Here is a 13,798-nt window from a genome sequence, read left to right as displayed (position 1 = left end):
AACAGTCCCATCAACAATGTAGGAGAGTTCTGGTTGCCTCACATCCTCACCCACACTTGGCGTTGTCAGTCTTTAATTTTAGCCATTCTTGTGGTTGTGTAGTGATATCTCATTGTGATCATAATTCACAATTTCTGGAAGGCTAAAGACGTTGAACATTCTTTTATGAGCTGCGTATTGGCTATCTGTATGTCTTTTGTGAAACATCTGTTCGAATCTTTGGCCCTTTTAAAAACTGGACTGTTTGTAATGTTTACAAGATAATAGAAAATATATATGTTGGTCTCTGTCCCTGGTTCTTGGCACAGAGCTTCTAAAACCCTTGTGATTTCCTAAGTGATAAGAACACTAGGAGCATCTTTTGTTCTAATATTTGGTCTTTGACTTCTATCCCTGACACAGAGCTCCTGAATCTCTTGAAATTTCCTGGGTAACAGGAGTGTCTTTTGTTCTAATGAGGTGACTCCTGGTGGGCTCCTGGGTGCGGACTGCTCACCACAGAGACCAAGCCATGATTAGAAGCTTGGAACTCTTAGCCCCGCCCTCATCCTTTGGGAGATGGGCTGGAAATGGAGTTAGTGATTGATCTTGCCTAGCGATGAAGGCCCCATAAAAATCCCCAAAGGTATGGGATTCAGAGAGCTTCCGGGTTGGCGAACAGCTGGAGGGGTGGGAGAGTGGCACCTGGAGAGGGCAAGGAAGCTCCACGCCCCTTCCCACAAGCCTTGCCCTGGGCGTCTCTTCCATCTGGATGTTCATCTGTATCCATTATCATATCTTTTTATAATAAACTGGTAAACAGTATGTCCACTGATTTCCTGAGTCCTGTGAGCCACTCTAGCAAATTAATTGAACCTGAGGAGGGTTCATGGGAAAATTTAATTTATAGCTGATGGTGCACAGGTGACAACCTAGACTTGGAACTGGTATCTGAAGTGGGGTTGTGGTGGGGGCAGTCCTGTGGGACTGAGTCCTTAACCTGCGGGATCAACACTATCTCCAGGTAGCTAGTGTCAGAAATGTGTTTCATTATAGGACACCCATCTGGTGTGTCAGAGAATTGCTGGGTGTGGAAAAACCTCCTACACATCTGGTATCAGAAGCGGTGTGAGTCGTGTGAGTAAAAGAGACACAGGAGGAGAAGTGAGGTTTTCTTTGCAATGTTAAATGTATATTTGTATTTTAATCATGAGTTTATGCTGATGCCTTCCATGTCAATTTGATAATGCAGGTTTTTTTCTCCTTCCCCCATTCTATATTTGCATCTCCCATTCCCCACATTGAGAACACATCAATACAGTGTATTTTTTCAATCTCCTAATACCAAGTATTTAGAGGGGCTATATCCATCCTAATAAAACAAACCTGTCAAGTAGATTTCAGGATTTTTTTGCAGCATTTTTCTTGTTTCTCTCTTTTTCTATCTTACCGAGGAGGGTGTACAGTTAAGAATCTGTTGTTTAAAGTACCTGGATTATTATTTTTTTCTTTTTGTGTGCTTTATTAGCAATTTGATATATGGTTCGGTAAAGTGTTTCTGTTTGCGTTTAATTTTTATTTATTTCCATCCTTGTTGATGGTCATATACTGAGAAACAAATGTTTGGTATGAGAATTGATGGCAGATTATTACAGTAAAAAACTTAAGGAAGCAAATGTTCAGAACAATTCCTGCTGAATTTTTGAGTCTGTAAAGGTGCAGGGCCAACGGTGCTCACGTTCCTCACTTTCCCGTGAGCCCCTGAAAGGGCTTTGTGTGACTGAAGCCAGAATCCAAGTCATGCATCTCATTGGCACTTTCCAGTTGGCAGGAATGTTTTAAAATCTTATTTCTTCACTCGAGTACCACATGTAATTGTACTAGTGAAAATTTTTCTATTTTGATCCTTATGGGTTTGTCTGAAATCACTAAAACTAATGGGTGGTCTTTTCACATAATGCTAAAATAAACATAGTATTTAAATTGTGTGGGGACGACATAAACAGAGCACAAATTTCCACCCCCTCCCTGCTCTGCTGCATCTGGCCGGCTGGCTCAAACTCCCCTCATCTCCCAGGTGTGCCCTGATGCCAGGCTCCACGTTGTGAAGGTCCAAGCCTGTCATCAGAAGGGGCTGTGCTCTGCTCCTTTGGCAGTCCTGCACTTCGTAAGCTCCTCTTGCCTGGAACCTGGCCCTGTGACAGGTGTCCCAGTGAGGGTCCAGACACCCAGTAGAGCCCTCTGATGACGTGCCAGGCACCACTGACTGCCTCACTCAGTTCAGCTCTGATCACATCAGGATCTGGCCCACGACAAAAGCCCAGGGAGGCGGCAGCACTGAATTGAGGACAGAATACAGGGTAGGGGGTCAGACGTGCCTGGTCGTTAGACCTGGGACCCGCCAGCCCCACTGATGGGCCCAAAGCTTTTCTGATAACTCACTCTTGGTTTCCTCATCTGTAAAACAAAACAAATAACATATAACTGATTGGGTTATTTTGAGGGCCAAACAAAATAATGAATACGAACTCATTTTGTAAATGACAGGATATTTATAACTATTCCAGAGTAGGTTTAAGCCTCAAGAATTTTGATGAACCTTACTCATAATTCTGTTCTATAACTTTCTCTGCATTTTCATGTCCATAGGGCAAAGAGGAGTTGATGAAGAAGCCGTATATAAAGAGGATCCTGGCAGACTGCAGGAACCTTCTTGACTGGCAAGGGGATGAAATAATGTGTATTTTTAATATCCTTTAATCAAGTTGATTCCTGGCTTAGAGCTCCCAACCTCCTGGAGTTCCCTGAATTTTGTATGATCATTAGGATTCAGGACAGGGAGCTCTAGATAGTTCCACATGAAAAATCTGTATCACATGTATAAAGAAAGTGTGTTAAAATTGGTGTTCTGAGGCTCAATTTCCAACATGGGGAGAGGAGTCTGCCCACACACCAACAAACAATTCTCAGGCACGAGGAGGGTGTGTCCTCCAACTTCAGACTCCAGTCAAAAGCCCAGGCTGTTACCTGTGCTTCTGACCAGCTGTCTGTAAATCAGAGATTCCTGACAGTGGCCCAACACAAAGTTGACATAAGGGAAGCCATATTGCAGAAAAGAAACCATGCTGTACTGACCTCTGACTAACTAACCCAGCTGGATATGCACCCTCCAGGAGATCTACCTGCTCTGTAGATTTTATGGCCCCTGCTTGTGTGTGTACCTGACAGCTGCGATAACTCAATAACTTTGCTCTTTTGAGTTCCTTAGGAATGTGATGACCCCAGATAGAGAGTCTATGCTGATAGCCGTCATCAATGACAACTGAAAGATCTGGTGTGGCACTCTCAGTCTGTAACACCAGCGGGTTAACATTCCTAACCCCCTCTCCTATAACCCACTGGCCTATATAACTGCTTCAAGACTCTGTGCCCCCCTTAAGATGGTTCTTTAGGATGCTAGTCCACCATTGTCGATTTGCTAGCTTATTGCTTAATAAATGCCCTTTATCTGCCACCATCTTGCCTCTTGACGATTGACTTTTTTCTTGCTGTGAGCAGATCGTGACCTTTGCAGGGTAACAGAACTGGCAACCATGAAGGGACCCGTGAGTCTGTCCATGGCTAGCCAACTTCAAGGGAAATTCCTGGGACGTCCCTCGCACCTGCTGCGGCTCTCTTTGCCTCGTGGACGACCCCTGTTGGTTTCCCTTCACTGCCAGCTGCCTCCAATGCTCCCTGTGGTGGGTCAATGGGCCCACATCTGGAGTAGGGTAAGTGGCCTCAGGGGTGCACCACCAAAAAGTTCCTTCCCCTACATCTGGGATACACCTTTTTGGGAGGGGGGACCATCTGGTTAATAAATAGGGTGTCCTGCCAGAGTAGGAAGAGGTATAGGACTTCACCCAGAATCTGGGAACAGGTTCACTGGTGTCTGGTTTTTCTGTGTCTGTATTTGTGTGTCTGTCCATTAGGGGAATGTGCTGTCTGTCCCCAAGCAGAGCCCACTGGGGCTGATACTAAAGAAATGGTCTGATTATTGTTATAAGCCTATGTCTAAGAAAAGTATGATTTTCTACTGTAATACTGCATGGTCCCAATATTCTTTGGAGTCCAGCAAGCTCTGGCCACTAAATGGCTCACTGAATTCTCATACCATCCTACAGTTAGAATTATTTTGTAAAAAAGCTGGAAAAGATAATGAAGTTCCTTATGTACAAGCCTTTATGTTGCTATACCAAGATGAGAAAAAGGAAGGGAACGATTTCCTCATGGTACAGAGCAGAGAAGGAACAAAAGGGGTCTGTTATGCAGGATATTAGAGAATGTGATGATGATGTAACAGTGCTACAAGCTCTTAACCCCTGAGTTGCACAGGTACAAGTTCTTGCAGCTGCCCAGCCCGTGCTGCCACCTCTGGAGACACCCTTGGTACATGAGAGAGACGCTCCACCCTCCTATGAGAGGAAAACTGAAATGGGCCCTGGAGCCTCAGGTTGAGTTTCACCTTGCTGCACTAGACAGGGGACCCAATGTGGCCGGGGACCCAATGTGGCCAGGGACCCCTGGCTGGCGCAGGGCAATATCCATTACAACATCCTGGTAGGAATTATGCCCAAGGACAATCCGCAGGATTCACGTGGATGCATAACCCCTTCTCTACCTCTGCTTTATTTAGTTAGAAAAATAAGAATCCACCTTCCTGGGAGGATCCCCTGCAGACGACAGAATTGTTCTCTTCCATCTTTTCCACCTATCACCGCTCATGGGCAGGTATTCATATTGTAATGAATATGCTCCTGACAGGAGATGAAAAAAGATTAATAATAGACCAGGCCAGAGAGGAAGCTCATTGGCTCCATCTAGCAGACACTGATACTACACTTGAAGCTAATGCAGCGGTCCCAATAGTGGAACCAGACTGGGACCCTAATGAAGCCACAGGAAGGATCAGATTAGAACTGTGGGGGATCAGAACTGGCCACCCCAAAATGTGTCTCTTTGGCTTGACTATTAAGAACAAAAGATTTTGAAAGAAACTTTGACCTCTCCCCTCCCCCACCACTGCCTAAAAGAATTTAAAATAGAAGGGCCTATTTCAGGAAGGAGCTAATACCATAAGATAACTGTAATGTAATGTAAAATGTGTCTCTCAGGTCATATTGTCTATAGTTGGCCCATTTGCATTTCCATTTCCATGTGAATTGCCTTCCTCCCCCTTGAAGTCCAAAACCACTACCCCCAACACCCTCCTTTGTCTTTAGCTAAAAATAGTATTTAAGGTGGCGACTTCAGCCATTTCGGCGAGTTGCTCAGTTTTCCTGGGTTTCTCCCAGGTGTACATGTTATAAAGATTTGTTTGATTTTCTCCTATTATTCTGTCTAATGTCAATTTAATTCGTAGCCCAGCCACAAGGACGTAGAGTGGATAAAGGGACTGTCTTCCTCCCCTACAGTTTGGTGACTTGGTAGGATAACTTCACTGACTGGGTGCTGCTTGCTCTTGGATTACTGCAGCTGAGAGATTCTGGACGCCTGACAAGAGCTATAAGCAGGTAAGAGTTCTTACCACCTCAGTTTCCCGGATCTCTGCCTGCAGGGTCCAGTGGAAATGAGAGTGGTGAGGTTTTTTTTTTTTTTCCTTTTCTAAACTTAGATTAGCAGGAGAAAATGTTGGCGAAGCTACCTTCTTGGACTCAGTGACTCTAGGATTTGGTATGAGTACTCATTGGTTTATTGATCCTTTTCCTCCCAGAGATAGTCACTATTTTTCCTTGTCTCTGTCTTTTTTGTCATAAGACACAGGCATCTCTGTAAGCCTGTAGTCTGGGAATACGCATATATGGTGAAAGCTGTTGCTAAGGGCATCTTGGAAGCCAAAAGGCCGAAAATTTGGTGGGCATGGGTTGAACAGTTAAGAGCCATTAGGGGACTCACCACCTCAAGAAGTCTCCATGACAGGATAAGTTGGGTCACAGAATGGGGTAGATGACACAGGTTCCCCATCAACTTCAAGAAAATGTCAGTGCAATGACAAGGCACTCTGTAAAGCACACATAGTCCCCAACCCTGTGGCACCTCCCTCCTAGGTATTATTCTGGCTCCAAGAGACCCAAGGCTTAGCTAAAGCTGTTAATGTGCATATAAGATAAGTTTTTTTCTTGTGTCTTATTCTATGTCTTGAGAGCTTGGCTTTGTTACCTTTCTGGTCTCTGCCATCCTGAGGGTGTGTGTACCAGCATGCATCTTGGCAGCCGGTCAAGTAGACTGGGGTTTCGGGACACACTCTATTTGTCTGGCTATGTCAGCTCTCAGGGTAGTTTATCATAAGGAGTCCCAATTGCTTTCATTAGGGGCCTTAGTCGTCTCAACCTTTGTTGCTTGTTGTGCGACAATGGCCTTTGCTTTCTTAGGCTATTTTTTTTTTTGGGGGGGGATTGGACCTCACCTTTATTGATGTTTTAATGGTTTCTAACATTGTGAAATTTTGGGTTGTACATTTTTGTTTGTCCATCACCATATATATGACTCCCTTCACCCCTTGTGCCCACCCCCCACCCCCCTCCCCCCACCCTCACTGCCCCTGGTAACCACAGTCCAGTTTTCTCTGTCCATGTGTTGGTTTATATTCCACATATGAGTGAGATCATACAGTGTTTGTCTTTCTCTTTCTGGCTTATTTCACTTAACATAATACGCTCCAGGCCCAGCCATGTTGTTGCAAATGGGACGATTTTGTCTTTTTTTATGGCTGAGTAGTATTCCATTGTATATATATACCACATTTTCTTAATCCAGTCGTCAGTCGAGGGACACTTAGGTTGCTTCCACTTCTTGGCTATGGTGAATAATGCTGCAATGAACATAGGGGTGCATAAGCCTCTTTGGATTGTTGATTTCAGGTGCGTTGGATAGATTCCCAGTAGTGGGATGGCTGGATCATAGGGCATCTCTATTTTTAATTCTTTGAGGAATCTCCATACCGTTTTCCATAGAGGCTGCACCAGTTTGCATTCCCACCAGCTGTGTATGAGGGTTCCTGTTTCTCCACATCCTCTCCAACATTTGTTGTTTTTTGTCTTGGTCATTATAGCCATTCTAACGGGCGTGAGGTGGTATCTTAGTGTTGTTTTGATTTGCATTTCCCTGATGATTAGTGATGTTGAGCATCTTTTCGTGTGCCTATTGGCCATCTGTATATCTTCCTTGGAGAAGTGTCTGTTCATTTCCTCTGCCCATTTTTTGATCGGGTTGTTTGTTTTTTTGTTGTTCAGTTGTGTGAGTTCTTTATATATTATGGAGATCAACCCCTTGTCAGATGTATGCTTTGCAAATATTCTCTCTCAGCTGGTTGGTTGTCTGTTCATCTTGATTCTAGTTTCATTTGTCTTATAAAAGCTCTTTACTCTGATAAAGTCCCACTTGTTTATTTTTTCTTTAGTTTCCCTAGTCTGGGTAGACATGTCATCCGAAAAGATTCCTTTAAAACCAATGTCAAATAGTGTGTTGCCTATATTTTCTTCTATGAGTTTTATAGTTTCAGGTCTCACCTTCAGGTCTTTGATCCATTTTGAGTTAATTTTTGTGAATGGCAATAGCACATGGTCCACTTTCATTCTTTTGCATGTGGCTGTCCAGTTTTCCCAACACCATTTATTGAAGAGACTTTCCTTTCTCCATTGCATGTTCTTAGCACCTTTGTCAAAAATTAGCTGTCCGTATATGTGTGGTTTTATTTCTGGGCTTTCAATTCTGTTCCATTGATCTGTGTGTCTGTTTTTGTACCAGTACCATGCTGTTTTGATTACTATTGCTTTGTAGTATGTTTTGAAGTCAGGGATTGTGATGCCTCCTGCTTTGTTCTTTTTTTTTTAGGATTTCTTTAGCTATTCGGGGTCTTTTGTTGCCCCATATAAATTTTAGTATTCTTTTTTCTATTTCTGTGAAGAATGTCATTGGGATTCTGATTGGGATTGCATTGAATCTGTAGATTGCTTTAGGTAATATAGACATTTTAACTATGTTTATTCTTCCAATCCACGTGCATGGGATATCTTTCCATTTCTTTATGTCATCATGGATTTCTTTCAATAATGTCTTGTAGTCCTCATTGTATAGGTCCTTCACCTCCTTGGTAAGATTTATTCCTAGGTATTTTATTCTTTTTGATGCAATTGTAAATGGTATTATCTTTTTGAGCTCTCTTTCTGTTAGTTCATTATTAGCATATAGAAATGCAACTGATTTTTGTAGATTGATTTTGTACCCTGCAACTTTGCTGTAGTTGTTGATTGTTTCTAATAGTTTTCCAACAGATTCTTTAGGGTTTTCTATATATACAATCATGTCATCTGCAAATAGTGAGAGTTTCACTTCTTCGTTACCTATTTGGATTCCTTTTATTTCTTTTTCTTGCCTAATTGCTCTGGCCAAAACCTCCAGTACTATGTTGAACAGGAGTGGTGAGAGTGGGCAGCCCTGCCTCGTTCCTGTTCTCAGAGGAATGGCTTTCAGTCTTTCCCCGTTGAGTATGATGTTGGCTGTGGGTTTGTCATATATGGCCTTTATTATGTTGAGGTACTTTCCTTCTATTCCAATTTTATTGAGAGTTTTTATCATAAATGGATGTTGTATCTTGTCAAATGCCTTCTCTGCGTCTATTGAGATGATCATGTGGTTTTTATTCTGTTTTGTTGATGTGATGTATCACGTTGATTGATTTGCGGATGTTGAACCATCCCTGCATCCCTGGTATAAATCCCACTTGATCATGGTGTATGATCTTTTTAATGTATTGTTGTATTCGGTTTGCCAATATTTTGTTGAGGATTTTTGCATCAATGTTCATCAGCGATATTGGCCTGTAATTTTCTTTCTTTGTATTATCTTTGTCTGGTTTTGGTATCAGGGTGATGTTGGCCTCATAGAACAATTTAGGAAGGTGTTCCATCTTCCTCTATTTTTTGGAATAGTTTGAGAAGGATGGGTATTAAATCTTCTTTGAATGTTTGGTAAAATTCACTAGAGAAGCCATCTGGTCCTGGACTTTTATTTTTTGGGAGGTTTTTGATTACTATTTCAATCTCTTCACTTGTTATTGGTCTATTCAGATTCTCCATTTCTTTTTGGTTCAATTTTGGGAGGTTGTATAAGTCTAAGAATTTATCCATTTCTTCTAGATCATCCAATTTGTTGGCATATAATTTCTCATAGTATTCTCTTATAATCCTCTGTATTTCCATGGTATCCGTTGTAATTTCTCCTCTTTCATTTCTAATTTTATTTACTTGAGCCTTTTCTCTTTTTTTCTTAGTAAGCCTGGCTAAGGGTTTGTCGATTTTGTTTATCTTCTCGAAGAACCAACTCTTTGTTTCATTAATCCTTTCTACTGTTTTTTTGGTCTCAATTTCATTTATTTCTGCTCTGATTTTTATTATTTCTCTCCTTCTGCTGGCTTTGGGCTTTGTTTGTTCTTCTTTTTCTAGTTCTGTTAGGTGTAATTTAAGGTTGCCTATTAGGGCTTTTTCTTGTTTGTTAAGGGCTTGTTCTTGTATCGCTATGAGTTTCCCTCTCAGGACTGCTTTTGCTGCATCCCATATGGTTTGATATGGCATATTATCATTTTCGTTTGTTTCCAGATAGTTTTTGATTTCTCCTTTAATTTCATCAATGATCCATTGGTTGTTCAGTAGCATGTTGTTTAATCTCCACATTTTTGTCACTTTCCCAGTTTTTTTTTCCTGGTTCATTTCCAGTTTCATAGCCTTATGGTCTGAAAAGATGCTTGTTATGATTTCAATCTTCTTAAATTTATTGAGGCTTGCTTTGTTTCCCAACATATGGTGTATCCTAGAGAATGTTCCATGCGTGCTTGAGAAGAATGTGTAGACCCTATACTACTACCCAGCTGTTTTTGGGTGGAGTGCTCTGTATATGTCTACTAGGTCCATCTCGTCCAGTTTTTCATTTAAGTCTAATATTTCTTTATTAACTTTTTGTCTGGATGATCTATCCATTGCTGTAAGTGGGGTGTTAAGATCCCCTACTATTATTGTGTTGTTGTTGATTTCTCCTTTTAGGTTTGTTAATAGTTGCTTTATGTACATTGGTGCTCCTATGTTGGGTGCATATATATTTATAAGTGATATGTCTTCTTGATGGAGTGTTCCTTTTATCATTATATATTTCCCTTCTTTGTCTTTCTTAACCTGTTTTATCTTGAAGTCTACTTTGTCTGATACGAGTATGGCAACACCTGCTTTCTTTTGTTTGCCATTAGCTTGGAGTATTGTCTTCCATCCTTTCACGCTGAGCCTGTGCTTGTCTTTAGTGCTAAGATGTGTTTCCTGAAGGCAGCATATTGTTGGGTCTTGCTTTTTAATCCATCCTGCCACTCTGTATCTTTTGATTGGAGAGTTCAATCCATTTACATTTAGGGTAATTATTGATATATGAGGGCTTAATGTTGCTGTTTTGTCACTTATTTTCTGGTTCTTTTGCATTTCCTTTGTTTCTTGTCCCATTTGTTTTGGACTGCCAATTCAGTTTGGTTGTTCTGTCTTATGACTCTTCTAGTTTTCTCTTTGTTTATCATATGTGGTTTTGTTTTGATAATTTGTTTAGTGGTTACCTTGAGGTTTGGGCAAAAAATCTTGTGTATGAGATAGTCCATTATCTGATGGCCTCCTATTTCCTTATACTAAGTCAATTCAGTCACTTTCCTCTTCCCCTTCTCAGTTGTTCTTGTTATACCTTATTCTATCTTGTGTTGTGGCTGTGTGTTTAAAGGGATGAGGTTAAATTTATTTTTGGTGAATTTCTTCCTTTGATCTTTGAATTTAGTATTTAAGTGGTTGCTAACCTATTCCGGTAAAGATCTACTATTTTTCTGAGTTTGTCTACCTACTTTTCTCCATGCTCCAAGCTTTGTGTTCCCTTTCTCTTCTTTTTTTTCAGGCCTGAGGGCCTTCTTGAGTATTTCTTGTAGTGGGGGTCTCGTGGCCATGAACTCCCTTAGCTTTTGTTTATCTGGGAGAGTTACTATTTCTCCATCATATTTGAAGGATATTTTTGCTGGATAGAGTATTCTTGGCTGAAAGTTTTTGTCTTTCAGTATTTTGAATATATCATTCCAGTCTCTTCTAGCCTGAAAAGTTTCTGTTGAGAAATCCGCTGAGAGCCTGATGGGAGTTCCTTTGTACGTTATTTTTTGTTTTTGTCTAGCTGCCCTTAATATGGTTTCTTTGTCGTTGACCCTGGCTAGCCTTACCACTAGGTGTCGTGGTGAAGGCCTTTGTCTGTTAATATATATAGGTGTCCTGTTGGCTTCGCTTACTGGTATTTCCTGCTCCTTCCCCAGATTTGGGAAATGCTCAGCTATTATTTCCTTGAATAGGCTCTCTGTTCCTCTTTCCCTCTCCTCTCCCTCAGGAATACCTATAATTCTTATGTTACATTTTCTAATAGAGTCAGATATTTCTCGGAGTCTTTCTTCATTTCTTTTTAGTCTTAGTTCTCTCTCCTCTTCCATCTGGAGTATATCTGTATTCCTATCCTCTAAGGTGCTAATTCTTTCCTCCATATTGTCAGCTCTGTTCTTTAGAGATTCCAGATTCTCCTTTATCTCCTCCATTGTGTTCTTCATCTCCATCAGCACTGATTGGTTTTTCTTTATGATTTCAATCTCTTTTGTGAAGAAACTCCTAATCTCATTGAATTGTTTGTCTGTGTTGTCTCGTATTTCGTTGAGTGTTTTTATGATAGCTATTTTGAAATCTCTGTCATTTAGTTTATGGATTTCTGTGTCTTCGGGGTTGATTTCTGGGTGCTTGTCATTTTGTTTCTGGTCTGGTGATTTCATATATTTTTGCATTGTGGTTCCTGTGTTGGTTTTGTTTTTCCTCATCCTGGAAGTCTCTGGTTGCAATTTCCACCTGCCGCCACTGTCTGGTGGTAAAGGGCTGTGTAGTCTATGCCCCCTGCACTCTGCCCCGGTTTTTCTGCTGCGATCCGCAGTTTCCGCAGTTTTGTTTTTTTTTTTGTTTTTTTTTTTTTCCCCTCTGCGATCCACAGGTCCAGTCGTTTGATCAAGTCTGCCACGGATTGCTTGGTTTGGTCTGTCGCAGATCACTTGGTCTGGTCTGCCACGGATCGCTAGGTCTGGTCTGGTCGGTTGAGCTGCAGAGTCCGGTTTGCGGGGAGGGGGGAGCTCTCTCTTTTGCCCTCTGGGTCCCTGATGTGGGAGGCTTCTCGTTTGCCCCTCTTTATCCACTCTCTGGGGTGCTCAGATGTTGATGGTAGCCCTGTGGCTCCTCTGAGTCCTCTGTGCCGGAGTTTCTCACTGGCTGAGAGAGTCCAAAGAGCCACGGTTTCCCCGCCGAGGGCCGCCCCTCCCCCTCTCTGGGAGCCGCGTGGCTGGGGATCGCTGATCTGATGGGGAGGGAGAGGAGTTCTCCTTACCTCTCCCCACTTCCTCCGGGGGCCCAGCACGTTCCTCTCTCAGATGTGCGGCAGTGTGGATCCCTCCGCTCTAGCTTTTCACTGTCTGGGATTCCGTTGTTGGTCTGTGACTGTTCCTTTTGTTGTATCTTGTCGGGGGAAGAGTTCACGGGAAAGCTCACTCCGCCATGATGCTGACGTCACTCTTAGGCTATTTTTGGAAGTGAACTTTTTGGATATCTTTTGGGGATGGCTCTTGCATCCATTGTTAAGCTTATTGGTATAAGTCACTATTAAGATCTTACTCGTCAATGTGGCCAGATGATGGATCATTTAAGTTGGAAAAACTTCTAAATTGGGAAAAAAAATTTTGAGAGCTCTCATCATAATTGTTTTATTCGTACCTATGAAAAGGCCAAATTAAAAAGGAAATACAGAAAAATAATGACTAACCTTAAGACCCTGATCAAGTTACAATTAAATTGAGAAAATGTAAAAGTATAAATGTTGATAAGATTATAAAGGTTGGAATGTTTGAGCTCATTTTATATAAAGAGGTTATATCAACTTTACCAGAGTATGTTTTAAAATGTCTGACAGGGAATGCTTCCCCTACCCAAAATTATAAGACCAAGACATATTGATAAAGTCCTAATGAAAACTATGATTAGAGGTATAAGAGTTGATAGAATTCAGATAAAATGAGCCTCTATGATCTATTGCTATTCTTATTGTACTTATGTAAATAATTGGGCCAACTTTATTGAAACTAGGCTTATTTTGCAACCAATGGGTCTTAATTTAGCTATCTTTGGGAAAAAGGAGGGTGATTTTAGACAGAAAAATTATGTTTCAATATAAAAATAGTATACATTCATGGATATTAGATTCTAGTTCTGTTAATTGTCTTTGTGGTTTTTGTTTTCTACCTGTAAACTGGACTGGATCCTGAATTCTTCTAGTCTCCTGAAATATCGGGCTGCAAATCTCCAAACAAACATTTTCAAATTTTTCCATCATTTTCGTTTGAAATCACTGAGAACTGAAACCACCCTTTCTCCTGAAGCCCTGCAAACTGAAGCTGGATGACTTGATATAAACTTAAGAGATCACCACACTAGCATGCCTATTGCCATGTAAGCCACTCAGAAGGATACCTGAACACCTGATGACACCAGCAGAGACATTGCAAGCTGCAGAAGATGTTCGATCCTGACATCTAGAAATCTTCTTGACTGACTGTCCCCGGGCTCAGAAACTGGTGTATAATTTGTTCCAACCATTAACCTTGTTTTTCTTTTTGTTTCCATATAAATGCTTCTTATTAAATACCTGATTGCTTGCTTATACAATATGGGCCTAACTTTGGGGGCCCACCTACATA

This window comes from Diceros bicornis, chromosome 41, assembly GCF_020826845.1.
Source record: "Diceros bicornis minor isolate mBicDic1 chromosome 41, mDicBic1.mat.cur, whole genome shotgun sequence".
Lineage (NCBI taxonomy): Eukaryota > Metazoa > Chordata > Mammalia > Perissodactyla > Rhinocerotidae > Diceros > Diceros bicornis.
The sequence above is the reverse complement of the archived record's forward strand: the minus strand, read 5'-3'. Positions refer to the sequence as shown.